We start from the raw sequence: 9,428 nt of genomic DNA on the forward strand, positions 1-9,428 counted from the left end.
TCTGACGTCACACTACTTTGACCGTCGACCTGCCTCGACCCATCCGCGACCCCCGCATTGCACGGGCGCTGACTGACACCCTCCTCGTCGCTTCGCACGTGTCAATCAGCAGTGCAACATCGCTTCGTGTTGCTGGATGCGCGTGTGTCAGCACGTAGTGCTGTCTTATTGCTCTTGTGACTGTGAGTTCCGAGTTGAAAGTTGTGAATTTGTGCTTGGCGCTTGGCCAGGGCTTCCTGTGGAAGCGATGGGTCGCTGCTGCGTTCCCAACTGCAAAGGAAACTACGAAAACGGACCAAAAGTGCGTGTGTTTTCGTTCCCTAATGACGCTCGTCGGATTAAGTGGGAGCGTGCCGTTCGTCGCGACGACGTCGACATCTGCACCCTGCGAGACCCTAAGGTATGTTGTTGCTGCGCATTGAATTGAAATCGTTGAAGGGTTATAATTTGTTATCATGATGCTGAAATTTTGGCAAGGAGCGGTATGAAATTCAAGGTGTCGCAAAATTTGTGCGACCTGCAGGTTTGAGTAATTGTTTTTTTCTTTATAGGGACCGGACAGCTGAACGGGTGGCGCCGCCTCTCGGCGCATCGCTCAATCGCCGGATTGCGCCGGCCCCGGCATTGGAGGGTACTGTTTGTTGTTGGTTTGTGTGGAAATTGGAAATCCTAAGGTTTAGATGACGTTGTGCCTGAATATATCCTCAAGAGAACAGAAAGTTGGGCTAGTTGTGTGAATATGTCCAGTGAAATGAAGTCTGGTCGAACAAGGCTGGTGAAACGTGGTGCGTTGTTGGCTCCACTGGCAGCTACGCAAACTCGTCGGACGTTTTGAAGTCGATTCATTTCTACGCGTTTCCACAGAAGCATGAGTGGCGGGTGACCTAAGCATGGTTCTTTGAAAGGCAAAGACACGAATCTACGTATTTTGTTACTGTGTGGTCATGGAAAGTACCGAATTTTTAAAATCCGCTTGCTACCGGATGCTCTGTGCCTTCTGTTCCCCAGGAGTGATGACACGAGAGTCTCGGAGTCGAAGCCGCACTCCATCTGTAGTCATTTTATTGACAATTGGAAATCGAAGTAACCCAACAGCGTAAGTTACAACGCTAGTATTTCCCCGCCTGTGTTCAAGAAAACCCCAGCACAGAAAAAGAAAAGGCAGCTCCACCATCGTCGTTCGGGCTGCGTTACGATCTTCAGTGATGGGCAGAGACAATGTTTGTGCAGATACTTTCGCTGACATACTCAAAGATAATTTACTTTTTTCTCTTAACAGAAAGAGCAGATAGGAGACATGAACAATTCCTATTGCCATGATCTTGTCATTTTTCCTCTTTTCGTTTGTCAACCAATGAAAATGCGCTGAGAGCTCTGCGTTGATACTCTTAGAATTTGTTAACATTTGTTTGTGGCATGTCCATTTCGCCTAATAAAATCACTCATTTCACAGCTCAATCAATACCGCATGGTCACAAAATCTGCTATCGGCTTCATATAAAAGTCGAACAAGAAAAAAAATACAATTTAATTTGTGGAAACGAGCATAAACGTACAATTTTTTTTTTTAATTTCGAAGGCCGTGTAGCAGTTTTTTTTTTTTTTTTTTTGCATTCGCGTTGCACCTGACTACATAGAAAACTACATACATGGTCGCGTCCCCTCAAACTCATCAGGTATCGAGGTCAGCTAGGTATCGGCCCCGCAATTTCGTGGTACGCTGACAAAGTAGACCACCTTAGCGAACGAGCCATCAGAGGGATTCATTTAACAATAGAACGCTCTCTTAGTTGTCGGTGGCTTATCTTACAATACATCACACTGTGCTTTTTTTTTTCGATTGTATTTAACAGTTTGACAGTATTGAACTTGCCTTCAGATGTTCAAGGCAGGTGCGGTAAATCGCGTTGAACTTCCTGCGCTGAGAGAACGCTAGCAGGAAATTTAATTTTCTTTTTATTTTCACAACCTCCGCAGCATGTCGGGAGAAAGGCATGCATAGTATAATATTTTCTAAGTCAATTATATGTAGCAGCTCCGACGTGTTCAACAAGAGCATTGCAGTATATGTAAAAATGATGCTGAGGTGGTATTACTCATTTGGCTTATATTATAATTAAGTTTGATGGTCTCAAGGCCAGGTTCAGTGAGCTATTGCAGCGTAATTGTGCAGGAAGTCCTGGAAGTATATGTGTGTTTGCTATTCCAACCATAAATAGGATCCTAATATTGTCTTGCTTGTTTATTTTTCTCCTTTTACAGCTCTCGTTGCAAGGTTGAAAGTGGAATGTCATTTGCTATTATTCTGCTCTGAATCGTTCGAGCCTAGCTATTACCAAAAAAGACAGGTGCAGCATCTTTTTCATTTTACATGAACGCTGACCATTACAACTACCACTACTACACGGCTACACAGCTCGGCGGCATTTGATCTTCAGGCAGATTCCGACTAGACCTAATATAAGATAGACGCGCAGTGCAGGCGCAATTCCCGTCTTCGAAGTCGCCATATAAGATAGACGCGCAGTGCAGGCGCAATTCCCGTCTTCGAAGTCGCCTTAACAAGTGCATAACGAAGGTGTTCCTAGCGCATGGTGAAATCACGCGCGCGGCATTTTCGAGTATATAACAAAAATACCATGCGCCGGGCGGTTTAAAAACAAAAACAAAAAAAAAGAACACGCACGCCCTGCCGAGAACGGCCCTTTTCTTTTTCAAGATTTCCCCGTCAAAAAATACTCCTTGCGATTACTCAAAGCAGCTCAAAGCTCTCAAAGCCACACCGCAAAATGACGGGTAGGGACAGGCGCAAAAACGCCTCGCAGAACGGAAACGACTGCGCCGCTCAGCTGCCTCGCCATTCCGCTGTTTCGGCACTCCGCCGCGGGCGGCGCTGTTCCACCGAGGCGACGGTGGCGCCATACAACGGGCGCCCGGTCCCTATATGCAAGGCAGGGTTTTTCAGAGATCAAATTGATGCCATTTTTTGTAATTACTTCACGGTTTGCGACTGCGTCATAATTAAAAATGCCAACACATACCATCGGGCTCCGTGGTGACCACGTGTACATTTAAAAGCTGTTTTCTTTTTTCGAACTTTTAGACTAAAAATAATAAGTGTAGTGTTTTTTTAGGGAATGATTTAGGCCATTGGAGTTATTGTATTCTCGTAATAAATGAGACGGCGATGATATGGGTGCATTTGCTACTATACACATAGTAGTCTAAACTTTTCCAACTTAAAAGAAAACGGAAGAAAAATACACGGCGGCAGAAAATATTATATTTTGGTTCCTCAAGGACATTTTCCTTCCGGTGTTTTGCAGGTCTGCGAGCTGAATTTCAAACCTGATGTTCTGAGAACAAAGTCCGCCTACACAGATGCTACAGGCAACACAATAGAAGTACCCATGGGCCTTACAAGGTTGACCCCAGACGCAATCCCCACGATTTTTCCGAACAGCCCTGCTTACCTGTCGGACAGCAAGCCAGTGCGCCAAGAGCCGGAAGAAAAAAGAGCGCGCCTTGAACAAGCGCACTTGCAAGAAGCCATCCAGATTTCAATTTCTGCGCACGAAGAATAGGAGCGCAAAAACAAGCTGCCCTCATTTGGACATCTTCTCTCGAGGCTCCAGGAAATTCAAATTTCTTACTTTTGGACACTAACGCAAGCTGAAAAGTGTCTTATTTGTGCATGTTGATGGCAGTGCTGGGCCACCGGAGGTTGAACGCTCTGTAGTAATCAACGAGCACATGGGAATTACAGGCTTTTGGAAAAAAATCCAGCTTTCCAGTGATCAGGTCGCGATTCCATTGAAAACTGATGATTTGCGCACTATCCAGTATGTATTAGACGCAGTGCACAAATTTAAAGCACCAAATGTGTGCCAGCAAGAAGAAAAATTGAAGGCTTGTTTCAGTTTGCTTTTCTCACTCCTCGAAGACCTGACGAGTGACGAGCTACTGCCGCGAGAAAAGGCTGAAGTGGTCACTTTTCTAAAAGAGCAACTCCAATTATTAGCTGTGGAAGAAGGTGGAGCCATTAGGTACTCAGCAGAATTCCTTGTGTTTGCAAGCCTTCTTTTTACTATTTCTCCACATGCCTACAGATTCCTTCGTAGTTCTGGGAAAATAGCATTACCACACAGATCAACATTAATGAGGCCATGTAGTCGTTACAATGCCAGTCCGGCAAAGGAGCAAAATGATGAGGGGTTTTTGCGGTACATAAAGAAACGAGCAAATATCCTAAAGCCGCATGAGAGAGTGGTAACATTGATGGTCAATGAAATTCACCTTCAGCAATATTTTGACTTCAATGGAGGATCACTGAGTGGGACGGAGTCAAACTCTTCTGAAGCGGCAAAAACGGCACATGTCTTTATGACCCAGTCCTTACTCTCAGGCCATAAAGATGTCGCACATATTCTTCATGTAGTCACTATTGAAGCAAGTCAACTGCACGACGTTCTGGTGAAGACTATTTTGGAATTGGAAAGAGCTGGCCTCAATGTTATTGCTGTCATAACGGACAACAACGCTATCAACAGGAAAGTTATGTCGCTTTTTTCCAAACAAAACACAGTGGACATCGTTTATCCACATCCACCAGATAATCAGAGGCGACTTTTTTATGTTGTGGACCGAGTTAATTTATTAAACTGCGTCAGAAATAACTGGCTGAACCAAAAGAACCCCGGCACATGCATTTTTCATCCAGAGTTTAACAACACAGGGTTGATTGTACGGGTTAATGGGGGATCATTTAAGACTCTGCGAAACTTGCATGCTTTTGAACAACAATGCTTATCAAAATTTGGGTACGGACTGACGCACAAAGCTTTGAACCCTTCAAACCTTGAACGTCAGAATGTGAAATTGGCTCTCAAAATATTCAACCCTTTTGTGGTTGAAGCGTTAAGAACGCGCGGAAATCAGCTCAATTTACTGTACGCAACAGGCACAGCTAATTTCATTGAGCTGATCAATAAATGGTGGCGCATCGTCAACGTTAAGACCCCGTCGAAGGGCCGACGCCTTAAAGACCCACTTCAATATCCAATTAGGTGCATGAATGATGCGCAACTAGAGTTTTTAAATTCCGTCGTGAACTGGCTGGACATGTGGAAGGGTGTGAAAATGGATACTGGAGCCCTAACAAAGGACACGCATGCAGCTCTGCGGCTCACGTCTTACTGTCTGATAGAGATCAGCAGATGCTGATTTGAATAACTCCGTTTAGACTATGTTCTACTCGGAAAGTTCCAAACTCACAGCCTAGAGGCCAGGTTTGGCCGGTACCGCCGCCTTTCTGGCTCGAATTATCATGTTTCAGTCCAACAAATATTCGAGTCAGAAACGAAGATTAGACTTCAGGATTCTTTGATCCTCCCAGAGAGGAAAAAACTCTGCAAGCCATCGGTGACAGTAGTCGACGGAAAAAGGCTTGCTGAAGATTACAAAATTATTTTAACAGATAACGACTATAAAGGCAAGGAAGCTTCCATGCCAGCAATAGCTTATATAGCCGGATTCTGGGCCCATGCAGCACTAAAGAAACTGCCATGCGAAGCTCGTGCTGACAACCTGACCACACAACACAGAGAACTGGAAATTGATAGAAATGTCCTAATAACAAGCTTAACCAGAGGCGCTCTGAAGTTCCCGCAGCCAGTTGTAATCAACGCAGTGTTGCAAACACAAGTAATATTAGAAAAACTTACGACAAAAGAAAGTTACACCAGGTTCCATGCGGCAGGCAATCAAAGAGACATCCTTATTGCCCTCACGAAGTACCTGCTTTCAGATAACGAGGACATCGATATATGCAGGAATGGGCATCATCCTGACACGGTGCTGGATAACATCTTGCGCGCTGCCGCCAACACGTTATTGAAGAACTATGTTCAAATAAAAACTGACGGCTTGAGAGCAGGCGTAACAGCAAAAGCACAAAAGAGAAAGCTGAAAACTTTACAATAGAATACTGTGAGGCAGCGTATGCATGAACAAATTTGTGCTCTGTATGTAAATATTTTGTAATTATTCAAATAAAGTTCTCTGTGTGCATGCTCCTTTTTTGTATCTCTTTTTCTGACCTGAAGCTTGAATCTAAGTGCAACTTATCGAGATATATTCGATATCGCTATATATAGCAAAAAATTAACATATCCAATGCTGTTCTTTTTTTTTTTTACGAAAGTGAAACTAATTACGAGGGGCAAAAATATTACAGCGCACCCGTGCCACTAGCCCACCGCGCTTGTCCAGCTTGCACGGAGGGTCGCAGGGAACGGCCGCTGGGTCAAGGTGCGTGACGTCACGAAGGGAGCGCGCAGGCCTTCAAGTATACTAGGTGGCTTTGAATGGACACGACCCTCTCTCACTGTCTTACTCTCTGACTGGGCACGAATATACGGCCGCTCCGCACCTTCAGTGTTAAGTCTCGTGATACGGGCGTCTCCACATTCCCTCTCTCCTCCTCAAGTTCAAGCAGAGACGGATGGGCAGAAAGAGAGAGAGCGGCTTGTGCTGAAGGTGTGAGGCCGCTCCGCCTCCTCAATGCTGAGCCGCGCGACGCGCGTATTGCCACCTTCTCTTTCTCCTTTTCAAGTTCACCAAGAAAGAGAGAGAGAGTAAGTGACTTCGGACAGACATAGGCGAAATCCGTGATTGCGGCGAGTAGTGCTACGCATTAAAATACTTCTGCTTCAACTCTATTTTCACTGGAGCTAGATCTGAACACGTAATTATCGATAAATATGTGCTCCCACCCATCTGTGCTTTTCCGAAGCTAACGCTGCTTTGTATCATTGTAATATTACGCTGGAATCGATGTTTGCTTCCATTCGATCACCCATTCACACAGACATTGAGGCCGCGATTATTACTTGTGATGAATGCATGGCTAGCTGACTCAAGGTACCATTTTGTTTCGAGCTAGAGCAGCAATGACTCTTTAGCTTATATCACCACTACTTTCTCCAAATGAGAAGGGTTTGATGTGATCCGAAATATTATTGGTGCCAGCGAGGAGAACGTTGTGAAGCACTTGATCAGTGCATGTGGCAATAAAACCATGCCGTGCAGTTAAAAAAATTAAAAGCAGCTGGCAGCCTTATTTCCGAATATTTTTTAGCGAGCTCTTACCAGAAAGAGTGTTTGATTTTGTTTGAACAAAATTTCCTGCGTGCCCAGTCAGATGTTTTGTACAGAGCTTCAAATGTATTATTTATATGAGCCTAATTACGTGAGCTGAAAAAGAGCAAAAAGCGAACCACAACGACCAGGTTATGAAGCAAAGGCACATATTTAATTTATTTTCTGCTCTAAATCGCAAGCGGCGTAGACGAAATACAGTATGCTGCTTCGTTCTTACTTGGGAATGATAGTTGCTCCTCTCAGTTATCAGTAATTAATTTGGCGCAAAATTCACAGATAATCGCTATCTCCAACCGACAAAGCTTTTACTATAGCTCTCGGACAACACGAGATACAGGTAGCGCAGTGCGCTCACGGATCATTCTAAAGGCCCTCATGCGACGAACCAGCAGCAAATGTTTTCAGCATCACCGCAGTAATGCTAGCCTGAATTACCGCGCTCGTTCCTTTATATGGCTGAAAATATAGGAAGAGCTAGGGCTCAGAGATGTGCGCGGTGATGTCTGTTCGCCGCCGCCGAGTGTTCTGTCTATGCCGTCGCCGAAGGCGCATCTAAGGGCTTTGGGGGCAAACTGATCGCCATGCTGCAGCCGACGATTTCTCTCGGTGCGTTATTTAAGTATATTAGCGATTATCTTACTTCTTTCTGGCGCTAAGTACCTCTTAAAGCGGGGCGGCCACCTGCTGTACAGCTCGCGCACTTGGGATCTCTAGCGCACGATGGGTCATCCGGCACTCGTCCTCGGCCTTTTTGCATACCCGCATCAGGGAAAGTCGGCGTCGTACGGGTGCCATTTTGTATGTTTATTATGCTTTTGATGATAATAATAATAATAATAAGGGGTTCACAGGAAGGGAAAAGCGCAGTATGTGTCACACTTGTAGCTGTGGACACCTGAACCGCGCCGTAAGGGAAGGGAGGAAGGTGGGAGTGAAAGTGAAAAGAGGAGCCGTAGTGGAGGGCTACGCAGTAATTTCGACCACCTGGGGATCTTTAACGTGCGCTGACATCGCACAGCACACGGACGCCTCTTCGTTTCGCCTCCATCGAAACGCAGCCGCCGAGGTCGGGATCGAGCCCGGGTACTCCGGCACAGTAGTCGGGCGTCTTACCACTGCACCACGCCGGCGGGGCTTATGCTTTTGATGCTTTTGGCTTTTCAGAGTTTGAATGAATCCCATTGTAGGACTGGGTGGGCTGGCTATTGTCGGCAGAATTTGGAGTACAGAACGGAAGCGGGAGAAGGTTACGGGAAGGCGCTGAGAGAGACACTAGCATTGAGATTAAGGAGCGGGAAGTGCTTTTGCGGGGGGTGGAGGTGATCACTCGAAGTGTTTACAGCACTAACAAAAAAAATAGCAGGAAAAGGCAATGGGAAGCAGGAAACCTCTGCGAGCACTGGAATGGAATTCTGCAGGTTCGCATCAACGCAAACACAATGCACACTCGTGCGGCCAGTGCGGTGGTCTTTGCAGCGGTAAGGGCAGGGCTGCCATCTGACGATGGTATCGGTCGCGTCGAAGGTGGATGCCTGGGCAAGATCTGAATTTCGTTTAACTATAGTTTGTGGTCTGTTTTTAGGAGCATGCTGAGTAGACTTACTGGGGGTGACGTTAGCGAGCGCGAACACAGTACAGTGCATCGGCAGCTTATCGGCGCTGGCACAGCAGCAGGCGATGCTGTGGGCGGTGTCGCTCTGTGGCGTCACCAAGCATTTCAAAGTGGTGATTGCTGTCGGTGGGAGGAGCTTTGCGGTCTAAAATTCAGGCACTTATTTCAAGCTAAGGAATGCTACAAAGCCGCTCAAATTTCGGAAATAGAATAATAATGTCCAGTTTTATCTGGCAGAATACAAAACTTTAATATTGATGCCAGTATGACGAAGACAAGGAAGAGAAACAGAACACAATGAAGTTCCCGTCTCGCGCTCAGATCGTACGTCCCTGGACATCACCAGCACCGGGCTTTCTGTCTTACCGGTTCTGCGGCCTTCACACACCTTTTTTGCCAACGTGACATCTGGTGGAGAAGTGCTGGGTAGATTTTTCATGTACCCGACGCCCCTTTCAAGCTGTGACTGCAGCCAAGGACGCACTCCCAGGGTCGAAACGCTTGTTCACCAGAGCAGCCGGCGACTACGTGGTCTATCTCCCGATTTCGGTCCGCTTCCTGATCTACGGTCTACAAGCACACAGACTACCACTACGAACACACATGAGATAGCTGCCCATGTACTGCTTCACCAGCGAGACCCCCTCGCTTTCAT

The 9,428-nt window shown here is 46.1% G+C and overlaps 1 pseudogene; it reads left to right on the top strand.

Annotated features, from left to right (window-relative positions):
* Positions 1–247: 247 nt before the first annotated feature.
* Positions 248–5,982, top strand: LOC146195937 (uncharacterized; annotated as a pseudogene).
* Positions 5,983–9,428: the final 3,446 nt, after the last annotated feature.

Source organism: Amblyomma maculatum, chromosome 3, assembly GCF_055883805.1.
Source record: "Amblyomma maculatum isolate TAMU_Amacu chromosome 3, ASM5588380v1, whole genome shotgun sequence".
In the NCBI taxonomy this organism is placed as follows: Eukaryota; Metazoa; Arthropoda; class Arachnida; order Ixodida; family Ixodidae; genus Amblyomma; species Amblyomma maculatum.